This window comes from Phyllobates terribilis, unplaced genomic scaffold, assembly GCF_046119375.1.
Source record: "Phyllobates terribilis strain yellow unplaced genomic scaffold, ASM4611937v1 Scaffold_5__5_contigs__length_657084704, whole genome shotgun sequence".
NCBI classification, from domain to species: domain Eukaryota; kingdom Metazoa; phylum Chordata; class Amphibia; order Anura; family Dendrobatidae; genus Phyllobates; species Phyllobates terribilis.
Genome location: NW_027362765.1, coordinates 142,260,304 through 142,287,299, shown reverse-complemented (window position 1 = coordinate 142,287,299; position 26,996 = coordinate 142,260,304). Strand labels below are relative to the sequence as shown.

Sequence of the window (26,996 nt, the reverse complement as noted above, 5' to 3'; positions counted from 1 at the left end):
CATGCTTAAGACAGTATATTCAACCATTTTCTCTGCACATCTAGAACTGCACCCTTCGTTCTTGGATGTATAGAAGAAAATAGTAATTGCAGGGATTGGATCTGGATTGTGAAATTCGAAATATTTGACTAGTAATGTATTAACAGCACAGTTTCAGAGACGGCAGCAGCAACCTTTCCCCTTTCTACTTTGATCTCAAGCATTTTAAAAAATATTGATGCTGAATTTCATCATGAATCCCAGTGATCACATCGTTACATTAATAAATTCTACTTGTGTCCTGCAAATGTTGGGCATTAGGCCAATGGCATTAACATTTGCTGCAGCCTTTAAGATTATTGACTCCGGAACTGACAAATTCATATAGTGAATTAGTATTTTAACAGGCAGCAGAGTAGATGATGAGATCATATCAAACCACGTTCTTCACCTTTTTCAACCATTCGTCATACTATATGTGGAAATCAGCAGCAGATGGTTTATATTTCTATAAAATACAGCTAAGAAGTTAAGGAAAAATATCAGATAATGATGATGAAGAATATAGGGACATGTTTCCAATTATCTGTAAAACCATACATACCGTTATTAAATCCCTTTATAATATCATCCGTAAACTGCATTGTCCAGCCTGTCTAAATTTCAGGCTATTCACTGCGAAGTTAAAATACTTACTTATCATTCACTGCTTACTGTATATTAATGTTATAAGTAGTAAAGTTGCCAGTCGCATATTTAGAACAAGGGATGAAACACAACACCGCCTGGTTGCCGTGGATCGTCTGATAGAACCATCTCCAACAAATACATATAATAGATAACAGGAAACAGAGTTAATGATGGTTTAAAATACATAATGTTTATTCGACATGATTTAAAAAGTATACAAGGCAGAAAAAGATAAGTCAACCACAGCAATCAGCCCCGCATACAATACATAATGTAAAAGGTAAATAGCATGTGCTAATATCAATGGCGCTATATAAATTATTATTATTAATAATAATAATAATAATAATAATATAGTAATATGGTAAGCGGTCTTCCTGATGGGACCCATGAAAGTGAAAGATATATTGCAGTATACTTAATGGCCAAAAGCTTGGGCCCTTGGGAAGCGTTATTAGAAATACGCGAAACACGCTTCACGCTATCGTCCATCACACCTTCCTGTCCACCCAAGCTCTCAATCCCACACTGGTAAGGTTCACTCCTGCTAGTTTACCCCTGTTTCATATTTTTGCTTTGCCACTTGCTTAGACTATTGGCTATTGAGTATTCTGCAATACACCGTATATACTTGTGTATAAGCCGACTTTTTCAGCACATTTTTCATGCTGAAAAAGCCCCCCTCGGCATATACTCGAGTATATGCTGTAAGGCGGCGGTGTTCATACCGTGCAGTAACTGAGGCAGTGACCCAAGTAAGTCCAACATAAACAGCTTTTATTCAGCAACTCACGGGTAAAACAGAAAGTCCTCCAGTTCGTAGCCGTGTTAATATAAGTCCATAAACATTGGTCGCCGTTGGCAACGGCCGCGCCGGGCCGGGCCGCTCAGAGCCTTACGGGTGCAGAGCCTTCCCAGGCGTGGGTTCAGCTACACACAGGCCCGCCGAGCTTTCCTGCTATACTCCTAGCAGGTCCCAACACTGAACAACACTAATCCTCAATGCAGGGTTTTTAAAGGACCTGTGGCCAGAGCCAATGGAAAACCCGGGTTGGAGGGAGGAGGCCGCCTCACTGCCTTCCTGTAGCCTCCTCCAAGAAATGAAGGCCCTGCCGGGTTTTACTTAATCTGCCTTAGCCAGATAGCCTGACCAGGTCAATGCTCAGCTTCATTGCTGCACTGCAGCCACAGGTGTGTCTGTGACTGCAATGCACTTCAATGGATTTAATAGGTCTCTGTACACATTCTGGGGGATATATAACGTCCCTCGTATATGATCCCAGTCACTGCCACACAATACTTATAGTATATTTTGGCTGTGAAGGGTGGTGAGGGGGGTTGCGTCAGCGGAGGAGCAGTGCACAGGCAGTAGCCGGCTGCTGCAGCTACCACGTGTGCCCACTGCTAAAGAAACTGAATATTCGCTCTTCTCCATGCCTATGGGAGTGGAGAGGAGTGAATATTCATTATCCTTAACAGTGCACACTGTCAATCGTAGCTGCCGGCTCCTGCAGCGGCTCAGCGATCCTGTGTGCCCGCTATTAGAGAGTATGAATATTCACTCCTCCCCACTCCCATGGGCATGGAGAGGAGTAAATATTCATTCTCTTTAGTAGCGGGCACACAGGGTTGCTGAGCCGCAGCAGGAAGCCAGCGGCTGCGGCTATAGTGTGCGCTATTAAAGAAAATGAATATTCACTCCTCTCCACGCCCATAGTCTCGGCATGGAGAGGAGTGAACATTCCCGCAGCTCACCTCAGCGTCTGAGGGCACATGGCAGTGACGTCATGCGCTGCTCAGATGCTGAGATCAGCTGCTGGCAGAACAGGATGCAGCGCTGGAGCAGAGGGAAGGAAGGTGAGTAGAAGTGTTTATTTTTTTTCATGTGTGCAGTGATAAGGGGGCCATGTATACCAGGATAGGGAAGACCTGCATACCAGGATTGGGGATGAGTGGGCCATGCATACCAGGATAGGGGGGCCATGCATACCAGGATTGGAGTTGAGGGGGCCATGCATACCAGGATAGGGGGGCCATGCATACCAGGATAGGGGATGAGGGGGCCATGCATACCAGGATTGGGGATGGGGGACCATGCATACCAGGATTGGGGATGAGGGGTTTCCATGCATACCAGGATTGGGGATGATGGGGCCATGCATACCAGGATTGGGGATGAGGGGGCCATGCATACCAGGATAAGGATGAGGGGGCCATGCATGCCAGGATTGGGGATGAGGGGGCTATGCATACCAGGCTTGGGGATGAGGGGACCATGCATACCAGGCTTGGGGATGAGGGGACCATGCATACCAGGATAAGGATGAGGGAGCCATGCATATCTTGATTGAGAATGAGGGGGCCATGCATACCAGGATTGGGATGAGGGGGCCATGCGTACCAGGATCAGGATGAGGGGGCTATGCATACCAGGATCTGGATGGAAGGCCATGCATACTAGGATTGGAGTTGAGGGGCCATGCATACCAGTATTGGGGATGAGGGGGCCATGCATACCATGACTGGGGGTGACGGGGCCATGCATACCAGGATTGGGGTTGAGGGAGCCATGCATACCAGGATTGGGGATGAGGGGACCATGCATACCAGGATTGGGGATGAGGGGGCCATGCATACCAGGATTGGGGATGAGGGGGCCATGCATACCAGGATTGAGGAAGAGGGGGCCATGCATACCAGGATTGGGGATGAGGGGGCAATGCTTACCAGATTTGCTGATGAGTGGGTCATGCATACGAGTATTGGGGATGAGGAGGCCATGCATACCAGGATTTGTGATGAGTGGGCAATGCTTACCAGGATGGAGAAACTTACCAGTAGCTGCTGCCTTTCCCACACTTTGTTTATACTTGAGTCAATAAGTTTTCCCAGTTTTTTGCGGAAAAATTAGGTGCCTCAGCTTATATGCGAGTATATATGGTATGTTTTATGGGTCCCATCAGTAGGGTCGCTTACCATATTACTATATTAGCACATGCTATTTACCTTTTATATTATGTATTGTATGTGGGGTTGATTGCTGTGGTGGACTTCTCTTTTTCTGTCTTGTATACTTTTTAAATCATGTTGAATAAACATTATGTATTTTAAACCATCATTAACTCCTTTTCCTCCTTTCTATTATATGTATATTGATGTACAGTACTATGCAAAGTTTTAGGAAAAGGGGGAATACTGTAAAGTAAGAATGCTTTAAAAAAATGTGAATGGTTCATTTTTATCAATTAACAAAATGCAAAGTGAATGAGCAAAATAAAAATCTAAATTGTATCAATATTTGGTGTGACCAGTACCCTTTGCCTTGAAAACAGCATACATTCTTCTAGGTACACTTGCACATAGTCAGGGATTGTGAGCAATTATAGTCAGGTGTATGAGAAACCAATTATACCAAACAGGTGATAATGATCATCATATGTACAGGGTGGGCCATTTATATGGATACACCTAAATTAAATGGGAATGGTTGGTGATATCAACTTCCTGTTTGTGGCACGTTAGTATATGGGTGGGGGAAAACTTTTCCAGATGGATGGTGACCATGGCGGCCATTTTTAAGTCGGCCATTTTGGATCCAACTTTATTTTTTTCAATGGGAAGAGGGTCATGTGACGCATCAAACTTATTGAGAATTCCATAAGAAAAACAATAGTGTGCTTGGTTTTAACATAACTTTATTCTTTCATGAGTTTTTTTACAAGTTTATGACCACTTATAAAATGTGTTCAAAGTGCTGCCCATTGTGTTGGATTGTCAATGCAACCCTCTTCTCCCACTCTTGACACACTGATAGCAACACCGCAGAAGAAATGCTAGCACAGGCTTCCAGTATAAGTTGTTTCAGATGCTGTACATCTTGTATCTTGATGGTATGGTGTGATATATGGGGTACAAAGATGGTGGGGCCATTCTTCATCAATGGAAACCTCAATGCCACTGGATATCTGAAATTGCTACATGATGATGTGTTGCCCTCTTTATGCACTGAAGATGGCGCGTTCCTTGAGTTTTTAGAAACAAGATGGTGCACCACCATATTATGGGTGTCAGGTCCGAGCATTCCTACATGAACAGTTTCCTGGAAAGTGGATTGGTCGTCGTGGGCCAGTTGAATGGCCACCAAGGTTTCCTGATCTGACCCCGTTAGACTTTTATCTTTGGGGTCATCTGAAGGCAATTGTCTATGCTGTGAAGATACGAGATGTGCAGCATCTGAAACATCAGATACTGGAAGCCAGATAAAACAGTGATTGTATTAGAATGGCACCAAGCAGCTCAGTAAGTGACATATCGTTGGAATCAGGGTCTCTGCCCCCAAATCATGCTGCTTTCAGATGCGGTAGCAAAAATCTAGTGACAAATTCCCTTTAAAAAAGGAGTTCTGGCAGTGAGAATATGGCCCCCACAGAGTCCTGATCTCAACATCGAGTCTGTCTCGGATTACATGAAGAGACAGAAACCTATATTCATAAAATATCTGTGGTTGGTTCTCCAAGATGCTTTGAACCTCCTCCCTGCCGAGTACCTTGAAAAACTGTGTGCAAGTACCTAGAAGAATTGATGCTGCTGTGAAGGCAAAGGGCAGTCACACCAAACATTGATTTTATTTCTCTTTTGTTCATTCATTTTTAATTTTAATTGATAAAAATAAACTACTAACACTTCTATTTTTAAAGTTTTACTTTGCAGCATTTTTTCCACACCTACCTAACTTTCGCATGTAAATAATCATGTACAGTATATATGCTATTTATATATTTACCTGTTTGCAGGTTTACTTTGTAAATTTGGAATTAGTGGCCTGCAGTCTGTCCTTATATGCTGGATCTTCTGTTTTTCAACAGTTGTAAAATAACTTATGTAAATGTATGAGGTGTATATACACTGCTCAGAAGGGAACACTCAAATAACACATCCTAGATCTGAATGAATGAAATATTTTCATTGAATACTTTGTTCTGTACAAAGTTGAATGTGCTGACAACAAAATCACACAAAAATCATCAATGGAAATCAAATTTATTAACCAATGGAGGCCTGGATTTGGAGTCACCCCCAAAATTAAAGTGGAAAAACACACTACAGGCTGATCCAACTTTGATGTAATGTCCTTAAAACAAGTCAAAATGAGGCTCAGTATTGTGTGTGGCCTTCACGTACCTGTATGACCTCCCTACAACACCTGGGCATGCTCCTGATGAGGTTGCGGATGGTCTTCTGTGGGATCTCCTCCCAGACCTGGACTAAAGCATCCGACAACTCCTGGACAGTCTGTGGTGCAACTGGTGGTTGGTGGATGGAGCAAGACATGATGTCCCAGATGTGCTCAATCGGATTCAGGTCTGGGGAACGGGCGGGCCAGTCCATAGCTTCAATGCCTTCATCTTGCAGACACACTCCAGCCACATGAGGTCTGGCATTGTCCTGCATCAGGAGGAACCCAGGCCAACTGCACCAGCATATGGTCTCACAAGGGGTCTGCGGATCTCATCTCGGTACCTAATGGCAGTCAGGCTACGTCTGGCGAGCACATGGAGGGTTGTGCGGCCCTCCAAAGAAATGCCACCCCACACCATTACTAACCCACTGCCAAACCGGTCATGCTGAAGGATGTTGCAGGCAGCAGATCGCTCTCCATGGCGTCTCCAGACCCTGTCACGTCTGTCACATGTGCTTAGTGTGAACCTGCTTTCATCTGTGAAGAGCACAGGGCACCAGTGGCGACTTTGCCAAACCTGGAGTTCTGTGGCAAATGCAAAGCGTCCTGTACGGTGTTGAGCTGTGAGCACAACCCCCATCTGTGGACGTCGGGCCCTCATACCACCCTCATGGAGTCGGTTTCTAACCGTTTGTGCAGACACATGCACATTTGTGGCCTGCTGGAGGTCATTTTGCAGAGCTCTGGCACTGCTCCTCCTGTTCCTCCTTGCACAAAGGAGGAGGTAACTGTCCTGCTGCTGGGTTGTTGCCCTCCTATGGCCCCCTCCACATCTCCTGGTATCGGCTCCATGCTCTGGACACTGTGCTGACAGACACAGCTACCCTTCTTGCCACAGCTCACACTGATGTGCCATCCTGGATGAACTGCACTACCTGAGCAACCTCTGTGGGTTGTACTGTAGACACTGCCTCATGCTACTGTACCTCTAGGGGTGAGAGCAATGGCAAAATGAAAAAGTGACCAAAATGACAGCCAAAAAGGATGAGAACAGAGAAATGGTCTGTGGTTACCACCTGCAGAACCACTGCTTTATAGGGGGTATCTTGCTAATTGCTGATCATTTCTACCAGTTGTCTGTTCCATTTGCACAACAGCAGGAGAAATTGATTCACAATCAGTGTTGCTTCATAACTGGACAGGTAGATTTCACAGAAGAGTTATTGACTTGGAGTAACATTGTGTTGTTTAAGTGTTCCCTTTATTTTTTTGAGCAGTGTATATATATTATATATATATATATATATATATATATATATATATACATATACACTAGATGGTGGCCCGATTCTAATGCATCGGGTATTCTAGAATATGTATGCGGCCGACCGGGCGCAATCAGCAGAGCGGTGTTTAAATTTGGCGCCAATAATGCTGATTTGTTGCGGCCGGCAGTCGCGACCAATTAGCAGAGCGGGGTTTCAATTTGGCGCCAATACTGCTGATTAGTCGCGGCCGGCGACCGCGGCCAATCAGCAGAGCGGTGTTTAAATTTGGCGCCAATATTGCTGATTGGTCGCGGCCGGCGACCGCAACTAATCAGCAGAGCAGTGTTTAAATTTGGCGCCAATGGTGCAGATTGGTCGCAGCCGGCGACCGCGACCAATCAGCAGAGCGTTGTTTAAATTTGGCACCAAAATTGCTGATTGGTCGCGGCCAGCAACCGCGACCAATCAGCAAAGCGGGGTTTAAATTTGGCGCCAATAATGCTGATTGGTCGCGGCCGGCGACCGCGACCAATCAGCAGAGCGTTGTTTAAATTTGGCGCCAATCTCGCTGATTGGTCGCGGCTGGCAGCCGCGACCAATCAGCAGAGCGTTGTTTAAATTTAGCGCCAATCTCGTTGATTGGTCGCGTCTGGAGTCCGCGACCAATCAGCAGAGCGTTGTTTAAATTTTGCGCCAAGCTCGCTGATTGATCGCGGCTGGCGTCCGCGACCAATCAGCACAGCAGTGTTTAAATGTGGCGCCAAGATCAGTGATTTGTCGCGGACGCTATTTAAAATCGGTGATTGGTCGCGGGCAGCACAGCGGTGTTTAAATTTTGCGCCAAGATAACTGATTGGTCGGGTGCGGAGACCGCGACCAATCAGCGAATCGTATTGGTGAGGACCGGGGAGCGGAATCGTATTGGTGAGGACCGGGGAGCGCCGCTGCCTGTGCGGCTACTTCCGCTGCGAGAAGTCGGGACATAAGCGACTGCTCGCAGCAGAAGTATCCCGACCCCCAGCGCCGCTCCCAGGTCCTCCTTTGACACCCTAGCCGCTGATCTCCCAACAGTAGCCGCATGGTGTTACTAAGGTCTGGACATTTGTGTTCAAAATCGCTGATTGGGCGCCACATTTAAATATCGGCCGCGACCAATCACCGATCTTGGCGCCACATTTAAACACCGCTGTGCTGATTGGTCGCGGAGGCTGCCAGCGACCAATCACCGATTTGGGCGCCACATTTAAATAGCGGCCGCGACATCCATGCAGCTAGGGTGTCAAGGGAGAACCGGGGAGCGGCGCTGCGGGTCGGGATACTTCTGCTGCGAGCGCCCACTCATGTCCCGGGTTCTCGCAGCGGAAGTAGCAGCACAGGCAGCGCCGCTCCCCGGTCCTCACCAATACGATTCCGCTCCCCGGTCCTCACCAATACGATTCGCTGATTGGTCGCGATCTCTCACCGCGACCAATCACTGATCTTGGCCCAAAAGTTAAACACCGCTGTGCTGATTGGTCGCGGACGCTATTTAAATGTGGCGCCCAAATCGGTGATTGGTCGCGGGCAGCGGCCGCGACCAATCAGCACAGCGGTGTTTAACTTTTGGGCCAAGATCAGTGATTGGTCGCGGCGAGAGATCGCGACCAATCAGCGAATCGTATTGGTGGGGAGCGGAATCGTATTGGTGAGGACCGGGGAGCGGCGCTGCCTGTGCGGCTACTTCCGCTGCGAGAACCCGGGACATGAGCGGGCGCTCGCAGCAGAAGTATCCCGACCCGCAGCGCCGCTCCCCGGTCCTCCCTTGTCACCCTAGCCGCATGGAGGTCAGCGTCGCCGGCGGTCGGGAGATGAGCGCCTCGCTCCGGTCATCTCCCGGCTGCATCGCCGCTGAGCTCCGTCCCGCAGATGAGCTGCTAACGGTCGCCATCTTTTTTCAGAAATCCCACGGCGCTGATTGGCCGCTGCCGGACCAATGAGCGACGTGGGATTTCCTGGACAGACAGACAGAAAGACAGACAGACAGACAGACGGGATAAGACGATTATATATATAGATAGTTATGCCATTTGCATTGGTACAGACTATGGTCTTGTACAACACTTGGAAATCTAAAATGTACCTCATCTTCTCTAATATGTAAAAGTGACTTATGATTAGAGATGAGCGTTGTTCGACTCGAACTGTTCGCCAATCTCAAATTCGAGCTGTTTTGGGCGCTGTTCGAGCCGTTCGGCGAACACGAACGATTTGAGAAAAATTCGGCTGTTCGAGGTTATATTCGATAACTGTTCGTGCACCAAAATCATAACTGGATTTTTTCTCAGTAATGATGAAAATTAATGTTAATACGCAGTTTGAGTGTACAGCGGGGTGGGGGGAGGGGCAGGGGATGGATCTCTGCAGGAATAATGAAGATCTCCATTTTTTTTTCTCTTTCCCGCATTTACAGTGGGGAGGTGCAATCTGTCAGCCTATCAGCAGCGCACACACGGAGCGAAGTGCTTTTTTTCACACAAGCAAGGGCATGTGTCATTGGCAGTGTATGTCACATGTCCTTGCCCTATAAGACCAAGCCATTTTCCCCGTCGCCACCATTTTCTCACTGCTGCAGCTGCGTGTTAGACGGCACCGCTGTTGCTGTGTGCGCTATACCTTGTTAATTTCAAGCCAATTTTCGCACAAATCTACAGATAGCTTGGGAGTAGGGAATAGTTGTGATTGCAGTCCTTTTAAGGACTAGGTTACAGCATTTCCTACGACTTTTATCAGGCAGGTCTGTGCTCTTAAATAGATAGATTGTGGGAGTAAAGACTAATTGTAATTGCAGTCCTTTTCAGGACTAGGTTACATCAGTTCCTATCAGTTTTTGCCAGGCAGGTCTGTGCCAGTGCTGTGCAAGTTTTTTTCACAGCATTTGGCTGAATCTAGCAAAGCTAATCCTTTTTGGCCTATTGCAGAGTGTGTTAGGCAGTGGAGTAGCCTATCTGTGTTGCAAGATATACCACCTGTGTATAGAATACCAATTTTTTTACTGCACCTAGTGAAGTAAAATCTTTTGGGCATAGCATCATTCTATTAGTCCATCTATACTGACCTCCATCAGGTTGCAAATTGAATATAATTTTTTTCTGCATCTAGCTCTGAAAAAATATTTGGGCTTCTAGCAGTGTGTGGGACTTGTTCTATTAGTCCATCTATACTGACCTCCATCAGGTTGCAAACTGAATATAATTTTTTTCTGCATCTAGCTCTGAAAAAATATTTGGCCTTCTAGCAGTGTGTGGGACTTGTTCTATTACTCCATCTATACTGACCTCCATCACGCTGCAAATTCAAAATAATTTTTTGTCTGCATCTAGCTCTGAAAAAATATTTGGCCTTCTAGCAGTGTGTGGGACTTTCTCTATTAGTCCATCTATACTGACCTCCATCAGGTTGCAAATTAAAAGTCATTTTTATCTGCATCTACCTCTGAAAAAATATTTGGGCTTCTAGCTGTGTGTGGGACTTGTTCTATTAGTCCATCTATACTGACCTCCATCAGGTTGCAAACTGAATATAATATTTTTCTGCATCTAGCTCTGAAAAAATATTTGGCCTTCTAGCAGTGTGTGGGACTTTCTCTATTAGTCCATCTATACTGACCTCCATCAGGTTGCAAATTAAAAATAATTTTTATCTGCATCTAGCTCTGAAAAAATATTTGGCCTTCTAGCAATGTGTGGGACTTTCTCTATTAGTCCATCTATACTGACCTCCATCAGGTTGCAAATTAAAAATAATTTTTTGTCTGCATCTAGCTCTGAAAAAATATTTGGCCTTCTAGCAGTGTGTGGGACTTTCTCTATTAGTCCATCTATACTGACCTCCATCAGGTTGCAAACTGAATATATTTTTTTTCTGCATCTACCTCTGAAAAAATATTGGGCTTCTAGCTGTGTGTGGGACTTGTTCTATTAATCCATCTATACAGACCTCCATCAGGTTGCAAACTGAATATAATTTTTTTCTGCATCTACCTCTGAAAAAATATTTGGGCTTCTAGCTGTGTGTGGGACTTGTTCTATTAATCCATCTATACAGACCTCCATCAGGTTGCAAACTGAATATAATTTTTTTCTGCATCTACCTCTGAAAAAATATTTGGGCTTCTAGCTGTGTGTGGGACTTGTTCTATTAGTCCATCTATACTGACCTCCATCAGGTTGCAAACTGAATATAATATTTTTCTGCATCTAGCTCTGAAAAAATATTTGGCCTTCTAGCAGTGTGTGGGACTTTCTCTATTAGTCCATCTATACTGACCTCCATCAGGTTGCAAATTAAAAATAATTTTTATCTGCATCTAGCTCTGAAAAAATATTTGGCCTTCTAGCAATGTGTGGGACTTTCTCTATTAGTCCATCTATACTGACCTCCATCAGGTTGCAAATTAAAAATAATTTTTTGTCTGCATCTAGCTCTGAAAAAATATTTGGCCTTCTAGCAGTGTGTGGGACTTTCTCTATTAGTCCATCTATACTGACCTCCATCAGGTTGCAAACTGAATATATTTTTTTTCTGCATCTACCTCTGAAAAAATATTGGGCTTCTAGCTGTGTGTGGGACTTGTTCTATTAATCCATCTATACAGACCTCCATCAGGTTGCAAACTGAATATAATTTTTTTCTGCATCTACCTCTGAAAAAATATTTGGGCTTCTAGCTGTGTGTGGGACTTGTTCTATTAATCCATCTATACAGACCTCCATCAGGTTGCAAACTGAATATAATTTTTTTCTGCATCTACCTCTGAAAAAATATTTGGGCTTCTAGCTGTGTGTGGGACTTGTTCTATTAGTCCATCTATACTGACCTCCATCAGGTTGCAAACTGAATATAATTTTTTTCTGCATCTAGCTCTGAAAAAATATTTGGCCTTCTAGCAGTGTGTGGGACTTTCTATATTAGTCCATCTATAATGACCTCCATCAGGTTGCAAATTAAAAATAATTTTTATCTGCATCTAGCTCTGAAAAAATATTTGGCCTTCTAGCAGTGTGTGGGACTTTCTCTATTAGTCCATCTATACTGACCTCCATCAGGTTGCAAATTCAAAATAATTTTTTGTCTGCATCTAGCTCTGAAAAAATATTTGGCCTTCTAGCAGTGTGTGGGACTTTCTCTATTAGTCCATCTATACTGACCTCCATCAGGTTGCAAATTCAAAATAATTTTTTGTCTGCATCTAGCTCTGAAAAAATATTTGGCCTTCTAGCAGTGTGTGGGACTTTCTCTATTAGTCCATCTATACTGACCTCCATCAGGCTGCAAATTAAAAATAATTTTTATCTGCATCTATCTCTGAAAAAATATTTGGCCTTCTAGCAGTGTGTGGGACTTTCTCTATTAGTCCATCTATACTGGCCTCCATCAAGTTGCAAACTGAATATTTTTTTTTTCTGCATCTACCTCTGAAAAAATATCTGGGCTTCTAGCTTTGTGTAGGACTTGTTCTATTAGTCCATCTATACTGACCTCCATCAGGTTGCAAACTGAATACAATTTTTTTCTGCATCTACCTCTGAAAAAATATTTGGGCTTGTAGCTGTGTGTGGGACTTGTACTATTAGTCCATCTATACTGACCTCCATCAGGTTGCAAATTGAATATAATTTTTTTCTGTATCTAACCCCGCCAATAGTTTTGGCCTAATACCACAGTTTGGCCACTCAGCTCTGCTCCGTTCCCATCCATTGTTTTTTTGTGCAAACAACTCCAGAGTTGTGAATTAGTTAACCACCAAAATGAGTGGAAAAAGGCCTGCTGCTGGTGGAAAGGGGAATAGGCGTGTTGGGAAGGGGAAAAAAGGTTGTGTCCGTGGGGTAGGTGTTAAAGCAACAGTAACATCTGCAGAAGAAAGACCATCTTCCAGCCAAACTAAAATGTCTACTTCTTTTAGCGGACAATGTGATAAGATCCCTTTCTTACGGCCACGCCAATCGCTACAAATTCCAGATGAGGCACAAAAACAGCAGGTGCTTCAACGGATATCAAGTGCTCCTTTAAGTGGGCTCTCCTCCACATCAACTTCAACATCACAAATACTCCAGTCCTCAAAGGTGTCACCCCAATCGCACTTGCTTCCTCACAGCTCCCAAATCTCCAGCTGCCCGTCTGAGTATGAGGTAGAACAGATGGTTGAGTCTGCAGAGCTGTTTACTCATACTATAGCCTGGGAATCAGAGGTCGACTCCAGCGCTTCTGTGAATCCAGACGAGGAAATGATCTGCCCTGATGCCCAGAATCTTTATGAGTCGGATCCAGGACCAGACGCAGAAGGTTCTGACCATAATGTAGACCCTCATTCCCAAACTGTAACTCCTGTTGGTGGAGACAATGAGGAAGACGATGATGAGACTCAAATACCTGATTGGAGCGACAACTTTAGTTTTTTGTCAGGGCAGGAACAGGTTGGCTCTGAGGACGACGGGTGTGATAACGCACAGGGTGATGATGATGAGGTTGGAGATCCCACTTACTGTCAACCCACAGTCAGCCAAGAGATGAGGTCAGCAGAGGAGGTGGAGGAAGATGCTAGTGACGACGAGGTCAGGTTGCGCCTTCCTGGACAGAGACGTAGTACTGGAAGCACGTCAACAACTGCATCCTCAAACACAACTCTGCCTCTCACCACAAGTGGTGGTGGCTCTTCAGGTCGCATGGGTGCTAAGCCTTGCATAGCCTGGGCATTTTTTCAGATCGATAAAGATGACCCAACTCGTGTTATCTGTAACATTTGTCAGCAAAAGCTAAGTAGAGGCCAAAAAATACATAGTTTGAGTACTTCATGCATGAACCGGCACATGGACATGAAGCATAAGTTGCAGTGGGAAGCTCAGTGTGCTACAATGCGGCCTAGCCGGCCGGGCCAACCACCGTCTGCCATATCTTGTGCATCCGCGGCCTCTTCATCCTCTGTGACTGGGGGGACAGCAGTCACACCTGTTTTGGGGCGCAGACCTGCCACCTCTTTACCCGCAACAGCCAGCGTGATTGGCAGGTCATCATTTTCTTTGGAGGTGGTAACACCAGCTGGTGTTGAGCGCTGTCCGACATCGATAGCACCACCTTTGGATCAAGGCAACCTAACATGTCCGCCTGCATCTTCCTCACAGACCGGCAGTTTGCCGGGGACACCCTTATCAACCCCGTCTAAGCACAATAGCCAGCCCTCGGTCCCTCAGATGTGGACAAGTAAAAGACCATTTCCTCCTAGCCATGAGAAAGCTAAGAGGTTGAATTCCACCATCTGCAAGCTCTTGGCTACAGAAATGCTGCCTTTCCGCCTGGTGGACACAGAGGATTTTCGAGACCTTATGTCCGTCGCAGTGCCCCAGTACCAGATGCCCAGTCGGCACTACTTCTCAAAGAAAGGTGTGCCTGCGCTCCACCAGCATGTCGCACACAACATCACCGCTTCTTTGAGAAACTCTGTGTGTGACAGGGTGCATTTCACCACAGACACTTGGACGAGTAGGCATGGACAGGGGCGTTACATGTCGCTGACTGGGCACTGGGTAACTATGGTGACAGCAGGACAAGGGGCTGCTGTCCAAGTCTTGCCGTCCCCACGAGTTGTGCGTCAATCCTCTTTATGTCAAAGTTCCTCCACTGCTTCTGCCTCCTCAACCTCCTCTCGGTCTTCCACCTGCACCCAAAGCCTGTCTGGTCATGCCACAAGCTTTCTAACTGCGCAGAAGGGATCCTGCACACCTCCTTACTATGCTGGCAGTAGGGCTCAATGTCATCAGGCGGTTTTTACTTTGAAATGTCTGGGAAATGTGAGTCACACAGCTGAGGAGTTGTGGTCAGCTCTGGAGAACCAATTTCATGAATGGTTGTCTCCACTGGACCTGAAACCAGGCAAGGCCGTGTGCGACAATGCTGCAAACCTGGGTGCGGCCCTTCGCCGGGGCAATGTCACACACGTGCCTTGTATGGCTCACGTGTTGAACCTGGTTGTCCAGCAATTTTTAGCCCACTATCCCAGACTAGATGGCCTTCTGCAGAGGGCACGGTCGCTGTGTGCTCACTTCCGCCGTTCGCATCCCGCAGCTCAGCGACTTACATCTCTACAGAAGTCGTTGGGCCTGCCACTTCACCGGCTAAAATGTGATGTGCCTACCCGGTGGAATTCAACTCTGCACATGTTGCAGCGACTGTGGCAGCACCGACAAGCCCTGGTGCAATACGTTCTGACGTATAGCCTGGGCCAACGAGATCCAGAGGTGGGGCAAATCACGCTGGAGGAGTGGTCTCAGATCAGGGACCTATGCACCCTTCTGCACAGTTTTGAAATGGCGACGAAGATGTTTAGTGCTGACGATGCCATTATCAGCATGACTATTCCGGTGATTTACATGCTGGAGCACATGTTAAACAGAATTCGGAGTCAGGTGGTGGCACAAGAGGAGGTGGAGGAAGTAGAGGAGGAGGAGTTGTATTTGGAAGGGCTAACATCTGCAAGGTCCAGACGGTCGGCAGCACCAAGGCGGCAGGCATGTGAGGGTGGGGGAGATGGTTTTACCAGGGCGCATGGTAGCAGCCAAACTAGTGAGGAAGGTGCAGGAGCCCAGGAAGAAGTGGAGGACGAACTGATGGAAGACTCATCAGATGAGGGAGACCTTGATCACATTTCTGTTGTGCGAGGTTGGGGGGAGAGGACAGAGGAAGGAAGCATGATTGTTATGTAGCACCCTGAGGATTCGGCTGCTACAGGGGTATTGCACCTCAACCCAGAGGTGTGATATTCCACTCCCGGGTAAGGATGGAGTGTGGAACTGAGCTCAGATAGACTGCATGCACTACATACATCCCATTTCAGAGGAGCAGGCCGACGGTACTCCCACTTAGAAATGTGCAGGTACAACCGAGCCTGTTCCTGGCTGGAGTGGGAGGGGGGTGGTACATCCCATGTAGTGTAGGGGCAGATAGGGGGAGCAGCCTGGGTAAAGTTAGGAGCTCATTGGGTGCTGGTCACCTGAGCTCACACATAGAGGGTGTATATAAGGTGGGCACCAACTAGAATCAGGGTCAGACGCAGAGAGTCAGTCAGATGCAGAGGAGCAGACAGCAAGCAGAGAGAGGAAGTCAGCCTGCAGCAAGGGAGAAGAGAGACCCTGAGTGAGAGAGGAGCAGAGAAGGAGTACCCAGAGGGGAAAACAGAGAGGACCCAAGAACCCAAATTAAAGCACCGGGTGAGGAGTCAGCATCAGGGTACCGGAACCCAAGCTGGTGGGGGCAAAAACAATCCCTAGCCAGAGACCGGAGATCGTGGGCAGCGTTTGCCACGGTCACCCATCACATTCACCCCGAAGGCACACCACATGAAGGGTCAGGGAACCCAGGGCCAAGGGTGTCCCAACAGAAGGCCCGAGGGAGCTGGACCTAGGTGAATCACTGGTGGGGACGGCTGAAGAAAGGACAGAGGGAGAGCTCAGGGCCACGCTCCGGACTTGTTTGGGGGTTGGCTGGATCCAGGACCTGGTGGACGCAGCACGGCTCGGGTGGTCACTAGCAGCTGGAGTGACCAGTACAACATCTGCAGTAAGTAAACACCCTTAACTGCACAACCCGACTCTGTCTTCACTGCCGTCTGCACTACACCACCACAACCCCCATCCTCTGCGCCTGTCCCCTCTGAGGCTATACCCCTCCCGTTGGGGGTTATCCCACCAAGCTGCGCACCCACCATCAGCCTCAGCGGACCCTGCTGCAGCGGCGGCCACAGTGACCGCATCACAACGGGTGGCGTAGTCGACACAAAAGAACTTTAGTAACATCTGTAGAACTGCCACATCACACTGAGCTTGACGCCCTGGGCACGGGACCGGGTCACAGCCGCTCGGAGACTACAACCCCCCCCCATCTGATCCGGTGCCGGGTATTCCCCTCAAAAAGGAATATGTCCCAGGGGGCGCGTCAACTTTGGCGTAGTCGGCAGGATTACGTGCCCGCAACACCCGGGTACTGCGTGCCTGAAGAAAAGTGCAAGTTTACCTCAGAAAGAAGTCTCCCGCCGGTTCCGGAGGGTCCACGCCATCGGACTCCATCACCAGTCGTTTCCCGCCGATTGTCCGCCATTTCCAGCTTGTTCCCGCCATCTGCAGAGTTTCCCGCCACTGGGCGACGCTTCCCGCCAAAACCGCAGATTTCCCGCCTTGGAAGAGCAGCGGACGCCATTATGGGCGTGCCAAAGGAGGGCAAGAGGCCACCTCCCATCGTGGGCCGGGACAGAAAATGGCGCCAAAAGTGGAAACCGCCCCCACCAACAGAGACTGTGATGCTGGAGGTGTCTGTCAGCGTGAAAGAACTACCCCTGGAGCTGACAGTCACCGAGTTGCCCCGGGACCGCCCTCTAAGTGGGAGGAGACGAAAGAGAAGAGAAAAGATGGGTGTCGCTTGGAGGAGTCTGGAGCGAGCGCACCCGGAGGCAGGAAGCCTGGAGAGGAGCAGCAGAAAAGCTCACCCGGAGATGGAGAGAAAGCAGAACAGCACCGGCCCGCTGGCCAGGAGTCTGCTAGAGACCGAGGAAGGAGGGCAGAGCAGCACCGGCCCGCTGGCCAGGAGCCTGCCGAGAGCAGAGCAGAGCAGCACCGACCCGATGGTCAGGAGCCTGCTAGAGTCCACAACCCCGCTAGGTCTAGCGGAGATCCTTGCACAGCTCCCCCGAGACCGGGAGTGTGCGCAGACTGCCCTGGAGGGCCTCGCACGGAGGATGGCCCGGGTACAGCGGGAGATACTGGCGGAGTGGAGCCGGGAGATGGCTCAGCACGCAGAGACCAAGCAGAGGAGCACGCTACCCTGGAAGAGGAAGCAGACTGCCTCTGAGGATGGCGCGGGAGGACCCAAGGCCGGAGACGGCGCCGAGGAGGGAGCCGAACGCATGGAGGCAGGTAAAGGGGACGCCTATACCCCAAGCCGTGACACCGCTCACCTGCCCCAGCTCCCCGTCGCAGAGCCCGAAAGTCCCCCTGCTGTGCCCGTAGCCGCCACGTCACCGCAATGGACTAGGCCCCGACCAGAAGCCGCCGCAGCGACCCCTGTGACGTCACGCGCCTCGACCCGGAGCGTGACAAAGCAGGAAATACCACCAGCCTGGTCGCAAGGCCTAGTACCCCCGGGCGCCGCATCACCAACAGCGCCCCCTACCTCCGCGGAGCCTCCGGCCTGGCCGCAAGGCCAGGTAGCCCAGGGCGCCGCCGTCCTAACGGTGCCCTTCACCTTCCAGGTGCCCCAGGCCTGGCCGCAAGGCCTGGGCAACCCGGGCGCCACCACCACCGCGCCCGCGCCCGCAATACCAAGGGTGCCACACCTGGGGGAGGACCTGTTCAGCCAGCTCGCATGGCCGGACGGGCGGCCCTTCATCTGGCCCGAAGGATACCATGAGCTGGAACGGCAGCAGAGACTAAGACCCCTGGATGAACCCCTGATTCCGGCTCCGAAGCCCGTGGCACGGATCTCGCCCCCGCTAGCGGAAGCGCAGTTTGAGTGGGACCCCACTGGAGAAGATCTAATGGGGTTCACTCAGGAAACTAGGGCAGCTGCAGCAGACCGCGCCGAGTGTTGCCGACAGCAGCTCGAGGAGTTCGCGAGGGAGCGGAGAGAGAGGCGGGTCCGGGAACAACAGGCCCAAATAAGGAGCGCCGAGCAAAAGAGCCGGACCAGGAGGGACCCCCGTGCAGCGCACAGTCCCCGTACCACCGGGACTGTCATCAAGTTTAACCAGCAGCACGGGTGGGGCTTCATTCGAGACAACAACACCCACGGCGACGTCTTTGTCACGCGCAGAGACGTGGAGTCCCATCTGCCGGAGGGGCACAGAGGTCGTGACCTCTACATCGGAGATGAGGTCACCTTCACCCGGCACAAGTGTGCCAAAGGACCTTACGCCCTCCACGTACACCGCCTGACGGAGGAGGAGTTGCGGTGCGAGGAGGAGGAGCAAGAGGACCCGGACGGGTCTGAAGTTCAAAGAGCAGGAGGAAGACGCCGTTGAGTGCGGCAGAGCAGGTGCTGTAAATAAGTTACCCCATGGGGGTATAAAGAAACTGAAACTGTTGCTGCTAAAATAGTCCCCGTTGGGACCAGTGAACTGTTACCCGTTAACCCCTTCATCCTACAGGCTGAGGACTGTGAGCAGCCATTCCCATCCCTCTACCTGGCCGAGGACTGAGAGCGGCCAACTTTCCCTGTATATAGTTGCGCGTCCTAAAGCGCCCCCTACCGGTTTTATAGAAAACCAGATTTTCTAAGAGACTGTCGCACTTTTCCCGGACACACGGTGCACAGTGTCCGGAGGAGGAACCAGAGACAAGAGAAGTCTACGAGAATGTTTATATAAAAAAGTTTTATATATATAATGTTTTATATGTTTTATATGTTTATATGAAAAATTTTGTATGTTTTGGTGTTATTTATGTCTTTACAGCCCGAGGACGTGCTGTGGTTTACCAGGGGGGAATGTAGCACCCTGAGGATTCGGCTGCTACAGGGGTATTGCACCTCAACCCAGAGGTGTGATATTCCACTCCCGGGTAAGGATGGAGTGTGGAACTGAGCTCAGATAGACTGCATGCACTACATACATCCCATTTCAGAGGAGCAGGCCGACGGTACTCCCACTTAGAAATGTGCAGGTACAACCGAGCCTGTTCCTGGCTGGAGTGGGAGGGGGGTGGTACATCCCATGTAGTGTAGGGGCAGATAGGGGGAGCAGCCTGGGTAAAGTTAGGAGCTCATTGGGTGCTGGTCACCTGAGCTCACACATAGAGGGTGTATATAAGGTGGGCACCAACTAGAATCAGGGTCAGACGCAGAGAGTCAGTCAGATGCAGAGGAGCAGACAGCAAGCAGAGAGAGGAAGTCAGCCTGCAGCAAGGGAGAAGAGAGACCCTGAGTGAGAGAGGAGCAGAGAAGGAGTACCCAGAGGGGAAAACAGAGAGGACCCAAGAACCCAAATTAAAGCACCGGGTGAGGAGTCAGCATCAGGGTACCGGAACCCAAGCTGGTGGGGGCAAAAACAATCCCTAGCCAGAGACCGGAGATCGTGGGCAGCGTTTGCCACGGTCACCCATCACATTCACCCCGAAGGCACACCACATGAAGGGTCAGGGAACCCAGGGCCAAGGGTGTCCCAACAGAAGGCCCGAGGGAGCTGGACCTAGGTGAATCACTGGTGGGGACGGCTGAAGAAAGGACAGAGGGAGAGCTCAGGGCCACGCTCCGGACTTGTTTGGGGGTTGGCTGGATCCAGGACCTGGTGGACGCAGCACGGCTCGGGTGGTCACTAGCAGCTGGAGTGACCAGTACAACATCTGCAGTAAGTAAACACCCTTAACTGCACAACCCGACTCTGTCTTCACTGCCGTCTGCACTACACCACCACAACCCCCATCCTCTGCGCCTGTCCCCTCTGAGGCTATACCCCTCCCGTTGGGGGTTATCCCACCAAGCTGCGCACCCACCATCAGCCTCAGCGGACCCTGCTGCAGCGGCGGCCACAGTGACCGCATCACAACGGGTGGCGTAGTCGACACAAAAGAACTTTAGTAACATCTGTAGAACTGCCACATCACACTGAGCTTGACGCCCTGGGCACGGGACCGGGTCACAGCCGCTCGGAGACTACAACCCCCCCCCATCTGATCCGGTGCCGGGTATTCCCCTCAAAAAGGAATATGTCCCAGGGGGCGCGTCAGTTACCTCGCCACCAACACAACAGGGACTTGGTGCTCCTGGATGCGCAACACACATGAGTGCCTTCTTGCTGCACTACCTGCAACATGACCCTCGAATTGTGAGAATTAGAAATAATCCTGACTACTGGGTTGCCACACTGTTAGATCCCCGGTACAAAAGTAAATTTGCAGAAATTATTCCTGCCATAGAAAGGGATGCATGCAAGCAGGAGTATCAGCAGAGACTGTTGCAGAATCTTACATGTGCTTTTCCACAAAACACCAGTGGTGCACGTAGTGAATCTCACAGTTCCAACTTGCCAACCGTGGGACCGTCAAGTGTTCAGCACTCAAACCGTAACAGAACCACAGTATCTGCTGGTAACATCAATTTTGCGGAATCATTTCACCACTTTTTTAGCCCATCCTTTGCAAGGCCACAGGAGACAAGAAGTCTGACACATAGTCAACGCCTAGAGACGATGGTACAGGAGTATCTCCAAGTAAACATTGAAGCCATGACTGTGTCACTGGACCCTTGCTCTTTTTGGGCTTCCAATCTGGATAAATGGCCAGAGCTAGCCACTTACGCCTTGGAGATCTTGTCATGCCCCGCAGCCAGCGTTCTGTCTGAACGTGTGTTCAGCGCTGCTGGTGGTGTGCTGACAGATAAGCGCACGCGGCTCTCCACTGATAATGTAGACAGACTCACGTTCATAAAGATGAACAAATCATGGATCCGAAACGACTTTTCTACCCCTGTGTCATCCTGGGGAGAGTAAAAGCTTGATGATTGGTTAAAATCACCCTACCAACCGTTTTAAGCTTTCAAATTACTAATCATGTTTATCTGTATCTTGGCTGGAAAATAATTTGGGCTTTGTAGCAGTGTGCAGCACTGATTCTATTAGGCCATCTATAATAAGCTCCACCAGATTTAAAATTACTAATCATGTTTATCTGTATCTTGACTGGAAAATAATTTGGGCTTTGTAGCAGTGTGCAGCACTGATCCTATTAGGCCATCTATACTAAGCTCCACCAGATTTAAAATTAATAATAATTTTTAGCTGCATCTAGCCCGGAAAATAATTTTGGGGCTCCGAGATGCGCAAGACACATAAGTGCCTTCTTGCTGCACTACCTGCAACATGACCCTCATATTGTCAGAATCCGAAGTAATCATAACTACTGGGTTGCCACACTCTTAGATCCCCCAAACTTTTCGATCAACCTTTTCATTTTAATAAAGACCAAAAAATGGTCATTTTTGAAATTATAAGCATTAGCAGGTTATTAGAAACGGAAATCAAACAGTTTTCAACTCAAAACTTTATTCTAGGTGATGTTACATTTTCACATAGGACCTCTTGTTCGAAAGGAGCTTCTGAACTTTCTCGTCCATTGAATTTGTCAGGTTTTGGATGGTTTCTGCTTCAATTGTTTTGCATGAGGACAGAATACCCTCCCAGAGCTGTTGCTTAGATGTGAACTGCCTCCCGCCATCATAGACACTCCTTTTGATGATGCTCCAGAGGTTCTGAATGGGGTAGAGGTCAGGGGAGCATGGGGGTCACACCATAAGTTTGTCCCCTTTTATGCCCATATCAGCCAGAGATGCAGATGTTTTATGTGCAGCATGAGATGGTGCATTATCATGCAAAAAAATGATCTTGCTGTGAAATACACGGTTCTTCTTCTTGAACCATGGCAGGAAGTGCTGTTTGAGAAAATCCACATACATTATGGAGTTCATCTTTAGCGCCTTCAGGGATCCTAAAGGGGCCGACAATCTCTCTCCCCATGATTCCAGCCCAAAACATTACTCCACCTCCTCCTTGTTGGCGCTGTAGCCGTGTTTGCGTGGGGTGTCCATCAACCAGCCATCCTCCACTCCATCCATCTGGACCATCGAGCGCTGCACGGCACTCATCCGTGAACAAAACAGTTTTGAAATCAGTCTTCATGTAATGTTTGGCCCACTGGAGCCGTTTCTGCTTGTGGATAGAGGAGGTCGACAGGATGGCGTATGCACAGCTGCAAACCTCTGAAGGACCCTGCATCTTGTTGTTCGGGGGACGTTGGAGGCACCAGCAGCTTCAAAAACTTGTCTGCTGCTATGACAAGGCTTTTTTGCCGCTGCTCTTTTAACCAGACGTAATTGCCTGTAGGAAAGAGTCCTCAATTTGCCCTTATCAGCACGCACACGTGTGTACTGTGAATCAGCTACATACTTCTTGATTGCCAAGACACTTCATCCTGATCATCGCACAATGTTGATTGTAGTCATGCCTTGACCTAAACACTCCACAATTTGTTGCTTCTCAGCAGCCGACACATCCTTTTTCTTTCCCATTCTGGCAGAAAATGTAGGCTGCTTAATAATGTGAGACAGCCTTCTTAAGTAGTCTTGCCTTTCATTGGACACACCTGCCAAACTAATTAGCACAGGTGTCTGCAATTGCTTACAGTGATATAAAGAGCCCTGACACACATCACCATCAATGAGTTTAACTGACAAACAAACAAATTCTTCCCTTATCACTCCTAAACACTTTTTGCATAATAATTTGGAACACAGTGTACATGTGCTTTTCCACAAAACACCAGTGGTTCACGTAGTGAATCTTACAGTTCTAACTTGCCAACCGTGGTCTGTATGGAGTTGTTCAATAAAGGGCCCAAAATTAAGATAACATAGATGGGAGAGGTCTCTATGAATAGGAATTCCTAAGTATTTGATACCCTGTGAGGGCCAGGCAAAGGGAAAGTTGGACTGGATGGAATCCTATATGGATTTGGGGAGGGAGACATCGAGGGCCTCAGACTTCGCTGCATTGATTTTAAAATTTGACCATGTAACAAAGTGATCTATTTCAGCCATAACAGCATGGATGGATATATGTGATTGAGTGATATATACTAGGACATCATCAGCAAATAGAGAGCACTTGTACTCGGTGCCTCCCACCTCAATCCACCTAATATTGGGGTTATGGCGAATTGATGAGAGCAGGTGCTCCGTCACTAGGATGTATAAGAGAGGGGACAGAGGACATCCCTGCCTTGTCCCATTGGTGATTGTGAAAGGTGATGAAAATGTTCTGATGCACCCCCTGGGCCTTGGGACACCCGGAGCCGGACCCTTTTTGGTGGATGCTGGTGGTTGTAGTCTTCGTGGCGGCGACCCGGTTCCATGGCTCAGGGTGGTCAAACCAGTGGCGGAACTATTTATGTGGTTTTGATGTTTAAATGTCCGACTACGCCACCCGTGGATTGCGGTCAGAGTGAACCGCCGCTGCAGGGCAGACCGCTGAGGCTGGTGTTGTGGGTGCAGCAGAGCGTAGCATAACTCCCCACGGGAGGAGTATAGCCTCAGGGCAGTGTATGCGGAGGATGGGGGTGATGGTGCAGGGCAGCAGCAGTAACGACATGGAGTCAGTGATGCAGTCCAGGGCCTTTACTCACAGTTCTTATTATCCAGACCACGTCTGCTGGTAACGGCTGCCCACGTCGTACTGTGCTCACCAGGTGAGGGGCTCAGACAACTCCCAGATAACTTTGGAGCGCTTCACAGGACCCCCTTTGTGTGTCCTTTGTCTGGCCTTTCTTACCAACCCTTCTGTCCGGCTGCCTCGGGCCTCCTCTTGGTAAACTTGGCGCCAGTTTCCCTGACCCTATGTGGTGCCTTCCTAGCGGGTGTAGCGAGGGGCTGCGCCACATAAAATGTCAGAGCCTCCGGTTTCTAGCTGAGGGTCGTTTCCTGCCTCCACTAGTTTCGGGGACCTGTCTCCCCCTTTGGCCTGACCCCTTCACGCAGGTGGATTCGGGCGTGCGGTGGCGACTCGCCCGTCCGCACCCCTGGGATCCCTTCATTCCTCGTTCCTGGAGCCTTCTCCACTCCTCTTCCTTCCTTCTCCCTCTTCCAGGCCTGGGCCTCTGTTACTAGGCCCGCCTCCGGAGCAGAGCTCATGCAGAGTCCCTGCTCCCTGCCACTTCTGCTCAGACTTCTCTGCACTGAACTAAGATGGTGCCCACCTTTTATACTCCCTTCTCAATGCACCCAGGAACTGCTTCCTCCCTGCTCCTGCACTACAGGGTTCCCCTTCCTCAGTGTTCCCTCCCCCCACTCCAGCCAGGGACAGGGACTGTCGTGCCCATCTCAGAGGCATATTGGTCGCCCTGCCCCACGGCAATGTGGTGTAATGAATGCAGGTGTCGGGTCCTGATCGACACTCCATCCTTACCTGAGAGTGAGATATCACACCTCTGGGTGAGGTGCAATACCTCTGTAGCAACCGAGCCCTCAGGGTGCTACAGTTCCATTTATCTTCAGCCTAGGTGACGTATTGTGATACAGGGCCGTGATTTTGGCTATAAAAGGGTCCCCTAGACCCCTACCCCAAGCTTTTTAAGAGAATCATATATGGCGTGCCAGGAGACTCTATGGAATGCTTTCTCAGCATCCAACGAGAGTATCTAATTACAAATTTTTAACTGCATCTAGCCCAGAAAATACTTTGTGCCTAGTAGCAGTGTCTGCTAGTCAGCGGATTATCCCGGCTGTTAAGCAAGCTACACCACCTGTAGTTTGGACACTTAATTTTTTCAAAGGAAATGCTTCGGGACCACGGGATACTCAGTGAAGAGCATCAGAAGGCATCCCAAGGCATAGGGCCTGGGACTGGCAGTAGGATGCCTTGCGGTGGACAGCCGAGCTCGATCCTTATAAAAGCTTTTTAACTGCAGCAGCTTTAGTGGACGCTACTGGAGCTGGAATTACGCGGCTGCTGGCATGAGACTTGCCCTCCAATAGATCCTTGTAAATGGATTTAAAGTGTATTCATTCAAATTAGAGAGACAATTTAAATTAAAAAGCTTAGAGCTGCCTCCACCACAGGGGGGCTCGCTCGACCCACCAGCGGACAGGCACCAGTATTGGGAGAGGGGGGCTGGCCGTCAGGGTTCACCGCGGCTCTGGCACAAACCCGGCGACACGGAGGTGGCACGGGCAGGAGCGGACTGAACGTGTCGGCTTCTCACTTTTTGGATTTTAGAAGGGCATGACATGCCTATATCTGTGTCTCCCCCTCCTTTTACTCCTTCACCTCTTTTCTTTTCGCATGACTATATGTACTTGTCACTTTTCCATGTGTTAGTTGTGTCTTCTGAGCAGTTTGTCAGCTTTTGGACACCTTTGCAGGTGTTTTCTATGTGTTTCTATGTGTTTTTGTTTGCCTGCCATTGGTTTTAACGGTGTTCGAAGGTGTTCGACGAACAGTTCGACGAACAGTTCGGCGAACACACGGGTGTTCGACGAACCGAACTCGAACACTACGGGGGTGGCTCAACACTACTTATGATAACACATTGTAGAGCTCAAAGGAAAAATTTAATAAAGAACAACCCTGGTTCTGACCTGGTGAGGGAGAAGGACAGACACGTGATCATGGGTTCTTTTTTTCCCAAAGTGACAGTATATGACTATGATGCAACATTAGTTTGTGATTGTTGAGGTCCGATTGCCAGGACACTCACTGAAACAGAAAATGAAGGGGCTGTTGATCATAGTTTATGAGTTGTGTTGTTTAAGCCTCTAAAAGACATGGCCTAGTTTGAGCTTTAAAAATAATCCATCAGCAGGTTTTTGCTATGGAATCCAAGAGCAGTATGATGTAGGGACAGAGAGCCTGATTTCAGTGATGTATCACTTACTGGGCTGCTTTATGCAGTTTTTATAAAATCCCTGTTTTCTCTGCTGTAGATGTAGCAGTGCTATGAATATTGAACTGTGTAGATTCCCACCGACACTCAGGATTGGCAGCTTCCTGTGTACACTGTACTTTATTATCAAGCTGACAATCAGTGGTGGGGGTGGGGTTACACAGATTTGCCTGGCATTTGATACCTAGTCCTGAAGTAATAATCTCCTGCTGATTGGACACTAATTGTATTGATACTAAGCAAACTGCTGAACAAATGACACATGCGTGGAATCAGGCTCTCTGCCAGTACATTATGCTGCTCTCAGATTAAATAGCAAAAACCTGCTGACAAATTCCCTTTAAGGCTGTACTGATTTTTTTTTTCAATTTTTTAACTTGACATACTATATTAATAAAAAAATTAAAATAAATGCTCTAGCTCCCATGAATTGAA

The 26,996-nt window shown here is 48.7% G+C and overlaps 1 protein-coding gene across 3 annotated transcripts in view; it reads left to right on the top strand.

The window, feature by feature from the left end:
- LOC141272416 (corticotropin-releasing factor receptor 1) overlaps positions 1-26,996 on the top strand; it is a 411,824-nt gene that overhangs the window by 240,288 nt on the left and 144,540 nt on the right. The window lies entirely within an intron of this gene.